Source organism: Peromyscus maniculatus, chromosome 6 (genome assembly GCF_049852395.1).
Source record: "Peromyscus maniculatus bairdii isolate BWxNUB_F1_BW_parent chromosome 6, HU_Pman_BW_mat_3.1, whole genome shotgun sequence".
Taxonomy (NCBI): Eukaryota; Metazoa; Chordata; class Mammalia; order Rodentia; family Cricetidae; genus Peromyscus; species Peromyscus maniculatus.
The window spans coordinates 52,917,131-52,929,482 of record NC_134857.1 but is presented as its reverse complement, the minus strand read 5'-3'; the positions used below and the strand labels follow the sequence as shown (position 1 = coordinate 52,929,482).

Below are 12,352 nucleotides of genomic sequence, written 5' to 3'. Positions count from 1 at the left end.
TATTATAAAAACAAAATAGTGATGGCAAATCGATTACAAAATGGAATTGAAAAGCAAACTCACCATAGGCTCGGCTTTAGTAAAGTTGACATGGACACGGAATGGGAACAGAAAATTCATAGATGATGTTGGGAAACCGGGCTGAATATAACCCAAAGAGGAAATATGGGGGCCCACAGAGACTCCATAGTGAGGCCTTATTCCATCGTGGTTCAAGGTCAGAGAGTCCAAGCTTGCTTTACCCCATGAGGCTGCATAATAGGATGTTTTGGCCAGAGGTGTGGTTACCAGGCATCTTATACTTCAAGGTCTAATTACAAGATGGTTTGCCATAAGGCGTGGTTACCAGGTGTTGTGAAAATTAAGGAAAGGTCTACTCTTGTTCGTACTTTCTACCTTGATCCTGAAAGGGAGAGGACTTCTCCCTCTCCCCTTGTTGGTGTATCAAAATCCCATTAAGAATAAATTTAAGGCAACTGTGTTATTGGCCCAGAGCCCTTGCAAAGGTACCCTGTATCTCTGCCTTTTTCTTTGTCTATGTCTATATTTTTCATTTCTATTACTTCTCAATCCACAACCCCATATATCAAGTACTGTCCAAAGGTCAGGATGGACCTAGCAAGGAAACTGCATATTTATTTCAAAACTTACATCAAAACCAACTAAAATGGATGGAAAATTTAAAGAAAAATTTGAAAAAGTAAAAATAGAGGGAAAATTCATCCATTGTCTTGGAAAAAAATTTTAAAAATATATTATTTTTGATTATTATACTCTATTCCAAAATCATAGCCAACATAAAAGATAGAAAACTGAGAATATTATGCAGATCTGAGGAAACAAACTTTAGTGTGAAATCTATCCTTGAAAGAATTTAAACCACATATTTGATAATGGCTTAATAAAAAATATATAAGACACCCAAACCAATCATATTTAGTTTAAGCCTATCTGCTAATTTCAACATCTATATCTTATCAATGACTTTTGCTAATACTTCATTTTGAAAATACAAACTTTTGGAGATTGCAAATTTAGATTGATAGCAACAGTTTGTCTACCACACACAAGTTACTAGGTTCAATACCCATCTTGAAAGAAAACAACAAAATAATGACATAAGAAACTAATACCACTAGAAAATATATAACATAGCAATATATGTAATAAATAGATGACTATACATATATATTTTTCTCTAAATCCCCAATGAAAAGCAGTTTTGGAAAAATAAACCTTAGAAACAATAGTAAGCATACTTTGATACTAATTGTATATAACATTGCTTAGTATAAACATCACGTTAAAAGTAGAAATGTATTTGCTTAGATGACACATCTATTATTTAGTAATATTATTAAAAAAATTGAGGCAACTTCTGGATGGGTAGATGAATATGATATGTGTTATAATTCAAATTGTTTATAAAATGCTTTCTGTAGATACTGTTTATGCATAATCTAAGCCAAAATGTAAAAATTTAATTTGATTTTTTACTACTTAAAGTGAGATACCACTATTTTAAATTTATTAAACATATACACAAAAATATGTTCTAATTTATTAAGTGAAGATAAAAGATTTTTATAAAATATAATGTATATAAACATTCATACACACATTCAAGCATACACACACACACACACACATATATATATATATATATATATATATATATGGCTAAAACATGATTTATTTACTACATACCACTGTAGAGTAGAGTCTGTGAATGTATCTAAGTCTAAAGCAGATAGGTATACCTGTCTGCATTAGTCATTTTTCTATTGCTCTGATAAAACACTATGACCAAAACCAATTATAGAAGGAAAGGTTTATTTAGGATTATGTTTCTGGAGGGATAATAGTTATCACCATCTTGGTGAGAAAACAAAAATGTTCTTTATTGTTTATTTTATAGATTTATAGTTTTATCAAAATTGTTTTGAAATTCTCTGTGGAATCAAGCATGGAGCTTATAACATTTTCTTCCATCTGAGAAAAATACAATAGATAAAGAAAATTGTGAAACATGCTTCTATTCGAAAAGATAATTACATTAGCTTTATAATGAAATTCATGAAGGTTATGAATGTATACTATATGGAAATATGTATGCATGATAACCCAGTCATAAGCAAGCGAGTCCATGTTTTTTGTTCATAGGATTGTGATCTGTTATTTAAACTATAGACATCCTTAGCAGATGAAAACGTGGTACCTATTTCATGTGTTAACATAATAAATCATTAATGTAATGAAATTTCTATATACATTAAAAGAATCACCTTAGGCTGAACATATGAGTGGAGAAATTTTGAAAAAGCAAATTTCATAAATGTTTAAGAAGTTTGCCTAAAACATGGCTTTTCTAACTCTTAAGACTATTTTATTTTAAGGATATTATATTTATTATATTATATTTTCTGCCATATTTAATGTATATAACTTATATAAAATACATTTATTTCTGCTGCTTCTATGCTTTTCTTTCTCCTCTCTTTCATTCTCTTTCTTCTACTCTTCTCCCTCTCCTCCCACCCCACATTACCCTTGACTATTAAAAGCAGGCTGTCATGTGTTGTAGCTTTACGCTGCCAATGATTCACTCCATAGACCACAATGAGGCTAAATTGTGACAATTCTCCTGACTCATTGCTCTGAGTAATGAAATCACAAACTTGAAGCATTGTTTCTACTTTTAGAAGAAATATTTTTCTCATACTGATATTACTAATTGTTTCATGTTTAGAAGTCAAATCATAAGAAAATTGTAGTCCTTAGCATAAACAACATTACCTTTCTGAAATGTGGAAAACTTATAAATCAAGACATAGCATTACTGTTGAAAATTAGAGGTACAACTTTGATCTAGATTTGAAATAGATGCAAAAATCTTGAAACAAATATTGGTATGTTTATTTTTAAATTAAAGGCTAAGTTTATTGTGTGAAGATTTCTTTCAGTGATAGAGCACTATTTCTAGAACACATGACATCCTAGATTATAATTATGGGATTGAAAATAGGAACCATTGAAAATAGGTACCACGTTTAATTAATTGTTGAAATACAGGGTTAACTTTAAAACAACATTTGCTTTAGTTAATTTCATACAAGTACATTAAAAAGAGTGCTATTAAGTTTGGGAAAATATTTGAATATTTATGTCTTTGGAAGAGCTAGAAATCATATTTTAAAATTGTATGTTTATGAACATATTAAATGTCTCTTTACATATTACAAATGCTTAACAAAAGTTATATTTCAAATATTTTAGAGCTCTAAAAATTAGTTGTTGTTATTAATGAAGCATATTGATTCATTAATAATGAATTATATAATACAATTACTATAATAATTAAAGTAAAACAGGTAGAATTAATTAAATTCTGAAAAAAAGATGCATAGACAACTTATTCAACATATTAATAGACTTATAACATTGAGTTACCAAACAGATTAGTTGTCTAAATTTACTTGGTAGAAAAGTCATGGATCATGGTGGAAGAGAGGAGAAGTTGTACTGGGTGAGAAGAGGTATAAAACTACAAAACCTGTTTTCTGGACACAAAAGGCAGCTACATGTATGAACTCACATCAGTTGTAGAAACCTGAGTAGTCCAAGCACAAGCCAGACAAATTCCCAGCATGGAGCAAGGAATTGGTCATGAGGTCTCATTTCTTGCAGAGGAGCTCCTGCCAATTGCTGAGAAAAGGAGAATCAGTTTACTCTAACAGTATAAAGCTCAGTAAGTCAACCATGCTGTAACACCTCCAATCATATATCAGGCTTGAAGGGGAGGAAAAAGACGTAAATTTCAATGGGCATGGAAGGGAATGAAATGAGAAAAGTTGAGAAGTGAATATGACAAAAATGTACAAAATTAACAAAGAACCTGGATATAGATATAGGTGTATGAAATTTTAGGAAAACTATATATATAGTATTTATATATATATTATATATATGAAATTTTAGGAAAACCAGATTTAAACACAAGTTTGCATAGATTTTAACTTAAGATTCACTTAATTATTACATAAATATTTTATCAGGAACAGTTTATGTTTATAAGCTTGGAATTATTTGTTATTTATTAAAATATATTTCTTTTCAAAATTAATCATTTTATAAAAATTTGATTCCAACACATTTTTTTACTTTAATTTAGAAGAGCATCCTAGAATCAAATAAGTATTAGTAAACTAAGGAATCAAGAAGAATTTATCACAAACAGCCTGACATATTGCAGTGTAACGTAAGAAATGTGTACTTTAACTGTATTTTTGTACACAAGTAGAAGAGGAAGAAACCAAAAAATTCATATTGCTATCCACAACCACTATCAAGAAAGGATCAGAGCAGCGTGCCAGAAAATGCCTGCGAGCCGTTGTTCCGAGTGTTCAGGTTGGAAGAATTACTGCAGGTGACATCTATCCCACAGTCAAATGTCGTAAAGACAATGGCTCCAAGGGAGAGTCAGCACAGGGTCAGCAGATACTGAAAGTAGATTTAGAAGATGTCAGCATAAATGTAGTAGTAAACCCACGAGCATGATGGATGGTGCCCTCAAGAAGCCTATACATGAATACAGATTCAACTAGATGGTTGAATGATCCCTTTGTGATTCCCTGGAAAAGATGCCTAACATTATTTCAATGTAAGCTTATAACAAACTGTGAAAACTAAAAGTGTTCACAGGCTATGGCTGTGTGATCTTTTTAAATAAAATTGGAAACTGAATTGTTTTCTATAGAAACAACTATCCATAGAAATCATGAAAGAGTATGAGGTGTAGAAATTTGGTAGTGTCCTTTGTTTTCCTTTTTTTATACAGTATTTACATAACCAGCGGTTACATAATTACACCAAAAATTTTATAACAGTAAGATTTGAGAAAGACTTCTATGTCATGTATGCATCTTATTTATTATTTTGTGCATGTTTTTAATGCAGTGTTATCAAAAGTTTTGAAGATAGTAAGGAATAAAGAATTTAACAGTGTTACTAGAACCATGTATTCTGATTCATCAGTTAAACTTTCATAATGATAATTTATAAAAATTTCTAAGCAAATGTCCATTTCAAAGAAATAACACAATCTTCATTTTGCCAAGAAAAATGTGTCTAATGTTTATTTTTAAAAAATATTTTGGAACTGAAACATCATGCAAAACAATGTTTTTATCACATAGCAAGAAGTAAAGAATTATAGGCAATTTGATATTTTATTTCAATTTTCCTCTCTATCATGACAGCTAAAAAACAAGTGGTTTCTATGCCATCATAGAACCCAGTACTGAGCATATGCCAATTATATGGGATATGTGTTTTATATAATTACAAATTAGAATACTGCCTTTTTGAAAATCAAAAAAAAATACAGGTAACTCATATCAAAATCTGATATACTTATTGTCTATGTATGCTAAAATTCCCAATTGATTAAAAGAAACACCAAAGGGAAACATTTATATACTTGGCACATTGACAAGAAATTTATCTATATTTAAAAGTGAGACTATAGATAATAATTGTCCAGTATATGTAATAGCATTTGATACAGTTAGTGATAGCATGAAAGACCAAGAGAAAATCAGTGTTTACTCCTTCTGTGTTGGAAGAAAAACAAAACATGACAAAATTTTTTTTAAAAATAATGTTTTGAAAAGCATCATACTCTTATATGCCCATATAATGTGTGTAATGCAGACATCAAAAAGAATCAAATGTGTTCAGCAAAGCATATTTTAATATCTTACAGGTTATTTTGACTAATATGGTTGTGTGTATGCATGTGTGCGTGCATGCGTGTGTGCGTGCGTGCGTGCGTGCGTGCGTGCGAGTGTGTGTGTGTTTGAACTTGGTGTGAATGTGCCTGCTAAGTCCAGAAGAGAGTGTTCTACAGGCAGCTATGAACAGTTCTTCATGGCAATGATACCTGAATTCCAGCCTTCTTCAAGAGCAGAAATAGTCCCTAACCTCTGAGATCTCCCTACATGGTCAAGGCTACATTCTTAAAAGAAAAAATCATCCCCTACAACTTTTGTTATTGAATTGGCCACGAACACTAGGACAATTCAACGCTAGAGTATTATAAAGCGTGCCGTCTTCACATTACACGTTTACATTTACAGTATTGTAAAATAAAACATTTCTGGAGATGAGTGGGTTGGTCTAATAACAGAATGAATTCTTGAGATAATTACAGCAAATGAAACACTTAAGTGTCTATAAAGACAGATATAGACTTGTGTAAAAAGTGAAACTAGGAGTTGTAAAAGTAATTTAAACTAGTTTTCTAACTAACAGTGATACACTGTGCACAACTACAAGAAATTTCATTAACGGTGATAAACATGATTCTTTCATATTTTATCAAATATAACATTTATAACAGTATATTTAATAGGTTTCTTTGTATTCTGTAACCATCTAAATATTTGTCATTAAATATTGAAATATAACATATAATAAAAATCACTTTCCAATTTGTGAGTGAATAAAATGGAATAATAAAAAGAAAATCATTACACAAGGACACACACAATTCTCCAGTTATGTCTCCATAAACACACCCTTGTTGGTAATTCCCCATAACATGTAGAATTATCTAAAACCTAAAATGTTTGAAATATCAATTCCTTCATGCAAATGACACCTTTAAGGAGAGCTAAGAGACAGGTAGAAAGTCAGCTTGTAAAATGTAACTCGCTATGGGAATTCAGGCCATATCTAGTGCTATAAAGGTAGGGATTTCTCTTGAGCCATAGGTAACATCTCTATTATTAGGACTAACAAAAGGAGTATTTATCAGGAACACAGGAGACAGGGGTTCTTCCTGTGTGGTCACCACTGGAGAGCAGCAGCATGGTACAGTGCTACTGAATGGCCATAAGCCCCAACAAGGGCCACAGGGTCAATAAGGAAGTCAACACATCCAGACATAGTTGGTGCACTGGGCACCTCACTATCACCAAATTCCTATAGGCTTATCTCCCAAAAGTGTGTAGCTTTGTGCCCTAAGAAAAGTGAGCTGTTGACCAGCTCGGCATCTCCAAGGATAAGACTGTGCTAAAGTTCATCACTAAGAGTCTGGGATCTTCTAGCATCTGCTCCAAGAAAAGGGGAGGAGCTGAGCAATGTATTGGTTGTCAAGAGGACAGCTGTTGCAGTGAACTGATGAAACCCCTTTTACCTTCTCAATGTACATTTATGTTGTTTGTATGTGTACACACACACACACACACACACACACACACACACACACACACACACACACACAAGAAAAAGAAATAAAGGAAGAGGTCACTGACCCATTGGACATTGTCAAATCATCAAAACTAATTGAAGTTCAGCCCTCAAAAATGAAAGCGCAAAAATTCACTTATTAAGGTAATGTTTAAATGATTTTCCGCACCTGCTTGAAATATTGCTGCATCCAAGAAACCAGTCAAAGGAAAAAAAAATTCAAAGAAAAGTGAAAATGAAATACATCTTAGTCATGCATTTATTTTCGATGTTTCACAGTGTTATACGTATGTCTAATAAAATTCAATCATTTTCACACCCCCACCCCATTACCCCCTTTAATTGCACTTCCATTCTTACTGACACACTTCTTCCTAACAACACCCCCTCTTCCTTTCATGGCTTATGCTAACTATTCGGGAGACATTAAAACAAACAAACAAAAAAAAAAAAAAAAAAAAAAAACCTGCTTCTCCAGGTGGGGAACCGTGATTGGCCAAATAAGGTTACCACTGGAGTCTTCCTGGTGAACAGAAGAGTTTATTAATACTGCTTGCAGGAGTGTGGGGGAGGGGTTCCTTAAAGAACCAGAAGTCCCTCAGAAGCAGCTGTGTCCCAAAGTCCTCTGCACCAGGAATGGTTCACAGAAGCTGGAAATCCAGAACACACTGCACAACTTGCAGGCCCCTCAACAGGTCTGAGAATCTCTCTTCCAGCAGCTCATTTGTCTGACCCTTTCGAGGCCTCTAGGCTTGTCAGAAGAGCGTCTCTCTCAGCATGCCTTACTGCTTATATATGCTTGGAGAAGGAGAGGGTCAAGAGAACCCGGTCTATATCATGGACCTCCTGACTCTTTTTGAGCTATTTACTTCTTGAATTTAAGGAGCTTTCTTAGAGGGTAAAATTTTTCTTATCACTTTAAGAAACCCTGTGTTTTAAAGAACTTCCAATACGAAATGTTTTATCTCAGAGAAAACTGTTCCAAAACAGTGCGTGTGTGTATGTGTGTGTGTGTGTGTGTGTGTGTGTGTGTGTGTGTGTGTGTGTAATTTTGACTCACCTTCTTGAGTTTTATTAGTGTCACTAGTATGAGTATGAGTTAGAGGTTATTTACTGGTTACTTATTAGTGGGTACACCATTGAAGAAAACAGCATTGTACGATCAACAGCTCGTAATTAGACATAGTCTTTAGGGAAGTGTATGGCTTCATTATCAACCCCTATCCGTGTTGAGATATTTATGGGTCCAAAGTTCCTCAGCACTTGTTCAGGTAAACACATCTCTGTGATTACGTGCCTGTAATGAGTTGTTATGTGAAACAGACAACACTTAATACTCTCCCTCTACTCTTTCTGTCGTATATTCTTATGCTGTACTTTCTTCTGTGATATTCTATGAGCATCAAGGAGGTTTTACACAAATATACAAAGCATGGCTGAACATTCATGGCACTTATTCTATTATTTTGAGAAGTTGATAATCTCTGCATTAAACACTCTCACCTCCAAAAGAAAGTTCACTGATGGAGGCAAAAAGAAACACTCACTTGCGTCTGTAAATGTAACTTGTAACTATTTAGGTGATAACTAGGAGACATATTTACTTAAGAACAGAACAGTAATAAGATTCCTGTGGGCCATCTTAAATCCCCAGCCCTGAGCTCTTTTGATGGAACAGAGGAACAGGCATGAGTTCCCTTCTGAGAAGGAGGCCTCAAATCCAATTAGAAAACAGTTGGTTGCTCCCAGAATACCCACGATAATTTTTCACCAGTAGGCACACACTATCTGGTAGGTAACTATTGCAGCTCGCAGAGCTCATTTCTGCATAAGACTGCCAATGTCTTTTCCTTCCTGGAAGCATGTGTAGCACCTTCCAGAACTTTGAAAACTGCCTGTCATGGAGGAAAATCTTAGTTCTATCCCAGCCTGATGTCTTTCCATTCTGCATCTATCATATACAGTATCTTCATTAACAGGGTTGTGCCACTTGGCTCTGGTGGGAAATAAAATGTGGTGTCAATACATTGAAAGCTGTAAAGGCCTCGATACCCGCCGTGGAAGACTCATAGGGAAATACTTTGCAATTGATTTTGTAATTTTTGCTCAGTAACCAGGAGCTTCTAAGGGAAACATTAATGGAGCACACTGAATACCATTGTTAGAAATCTTTAAAAATTATATTTTTAATAAGCTTACAAAACAGTTGGTCTCTGTCTTAGTGAGGGCTTCTATTTCTGTAGATGAAACAAATTAAACTAGCAGAGGAAAGGCATCATTTCACAGACTCTTCCTTATTGAAGTTCATTGTTGAAGGCATTCAGGGCAGGAACCCAAACAGAGGAAGGACCTGGAGGCAGGAGTTGATGCAGTGGCCATTGAGAAGTGCTGCTTGCCAGTTTGCTCCTGATGGCTTGTTCAGACTGTTTTCAGATGGAATCCAAGACCACTGGCCCAGGGGTGACACCACCCATAATGGGCTGAACTCTCCTGCATCCATCACTAATTTAGAAAATGCCCTACAGACTTGTCTGCAGTCCCATCTTAAACATATACTCAGTTGATGTCTCTTCTCTCAGAATACTCCAGCTTCTGCAAAGTTAACATAAAAACTAGCTAGCAAATTGACCTCTTGTCAACTTGTCACACAAATATATCACTTAAAAGCAGAAACTGTCTTTTCTTGCTGTCCTCAGGATCTCATATTAAAATTAATATCACAAGACAAAACATACTAGAAACTTAAAAATCCTAGTCTTTACAAATTAAAACACTTTAATATTTAGTCTCTTTAAATATCCAAAATCTCACTGAGTTAGGGATAGAAGCTCATGTCCATTTAACCTTCTCTGCATTGATAGCTGGCTCGATAGCAGGCCGAACTAGAGCTTGTGCAGGTCCTGTGCATGTTGACATGGTCCTTGTGAGTTTAAATGTGCATCAGTACTGTTGTTCCTCCAAGACAGTTTCCTTGGTGCCACACATATCTTCTAGCTCTTACAAACTTTCTGCCTCCTCTTCCCTATATCTTCCTGAATCCTGATGTGAGGAGTGTGATGAAGGCAACCTTAACCAAGAAGCTATTTGTAATTGACGTCTCCTGCTATGGAAAAATTAGTTTTCTCCAGTGAAATCTTACTGTATATATTAACTACACCGAACGACAAACTCCATGTCAAGCAGTAGATGGTCAATGCCAAATGAACTCAATGTCATTTTTGAAGAAACTTCATCTAATATTGCTTTGTTTGGCCATACTTTATCTTATTCATCTTTATTTAGCTTGTATATTATGATTATGTTTTGTATGTGTTTTGTTTTCTTTGTACATGTTTATTTGTGTGTGTGTGTGTGTGTGTGTGTGTGTGTGTGTGTGTGTCTTTGGTATGTATGTGTGTGTTTCTTGTGCTAATTCTTTGTTTTGTTTTGTTTTTATTATGATTTATTTGTTTGCCTGTTTGTTTTCTAAAGAAAGAGAGAAAGAAGAACTGGAATTGGGTAGGTGGGGAGGTTCTGGGAAGAGATGAGGTATAGGAAACCATAATCAGAATATTATATGTAAAAATAATTTTCAATGCAAAAAAACTATATAAAAGTCGAGTCTTCTTGAAAATGCAAAATCTCTTTAAAAGTTAAAACTCTCTCAATCCTAGATTTCTGTAAATTCAAAATAATACTTTCTTATTCCAAGAGGGAAGAACCAGAGCAAAGTGACAATCAAAACAAAACCCAAATTATCAGTGTAAGCAGCACACTATGTTGTCTGGGATTTACCTGTGCTCTTTCAACTCTTTGAATGATCTTGGATCAATCAGTTCTTTGGCTCCACCTTCTGCAGCACACATGGCTTGTTTCCTAGGCTCAGGCAAGCTCCATTCCATGATATTGTCCTTGGAGGTCATCCTATGGTACTGGCATCTACAAATGTTTAAACCTTCTGTTACAAATGGGCTGAACTTTCATCAGTAGCCTCTTCTGGGCTCTCTTCCAAATATCAAGTCTGCCTCACAGTTCCAAGACTCGGGTGCTCTCCACAATGCCTTCATGTCTTGAAAACCAATGCTACCTGGTGACTCTTAGGCTTCGAAGTGTGACTGTTAGAAGTGCAAAAGCGACAGCTGCCTCTAGCCCACAGCTTCCATGTGCTGAGTGTGAGGAAGTAATCCCAGGTTTATGATCCTTATTGACACTCGACTTTTCCCTTTTTTTTCCCAGAGTTGAGGACTGAATCCAGTGTCTTGCACTTGCTAGGCAAGTTCTCTACCACTGAGCTCTATCCCCAACTCTCACTCGACTTTTCTTACTCACTGCTAATTTCTCAGCTCCTGCTAACTAGCTTCTGCTGTCCCCATAAAGCAAAGGTTTCAATTGCTCCACAGTTCTAGTCTTTTGTTAATAGTGGCTTTTTCATCAGCCTCAGCTGACCCAAACCAAATTTCTTAATTTGAAATATCAAATGACCCCTATAGAGTCTTTGCTTCTCTCTGAAATTCCAACAACCAGGCTTCTATCACCTGCAAACTTCCTGTTTGTCATCTAAGTCCTCACAAGAGCTCAACAAGATTTTAATGCTCATTGAGTTTTCTAGCCCAAATTTCCAAAGTCCTCCCCACCATTCTCATGAAAACATGGTCAAGTCTGTTTCATAGCAATATTCCACTTCTGGTACTAAATTCTGTCTTCCTTGGGGATTATATAGCTATTGCTGAAACAGCACCAAACAAAAGAAATTGAAGGAGGAAGAGTTTTGTTCCACTTATTCTTCCATATCACAGTTAGTTACTGGAGATAATTTCTGAAGGAACTCAGACTGGTTAGGGACCTACAGGTAGGAGCTGATGCAAAAGCCATGGAGAATTGCTTCCCACTGACTTAGTCCCTATGACTTGGTCAGATTGCTTTCTTTCTTATAGAACCTAAGATCAGCAACCATGGAGTGGCACTATCCAGGATCAATCAGTAATAAAGGACCCCTTACAGAATTGCTCTAGCCTCATCTTATGGACGAATTTACTTGATTAGGATTATGTCCTATCAGATGACTCTAGCTTGCGTGAAGTTGACATAAAAACTAGATGGCACAGTCTTCATATGGACTTTT

At 34.9% G+C, this 12,352-nt stretch overlaps 1 pseudogene; it reads right to left on the bottom strand.

Annotated features, from left to right (window-relative positions):
• LOC102911869 (integrin alpha-6 pseudogene) overlaps nucleotides 1–11,153 on the bottom strand; it is a 37,874-nt pseudogene extending 26,721 nt beyond the window's left edge.
• Between the last annotated feature and the right edge of the window lie 1,199 nt (nucleotides 11,154–12,352).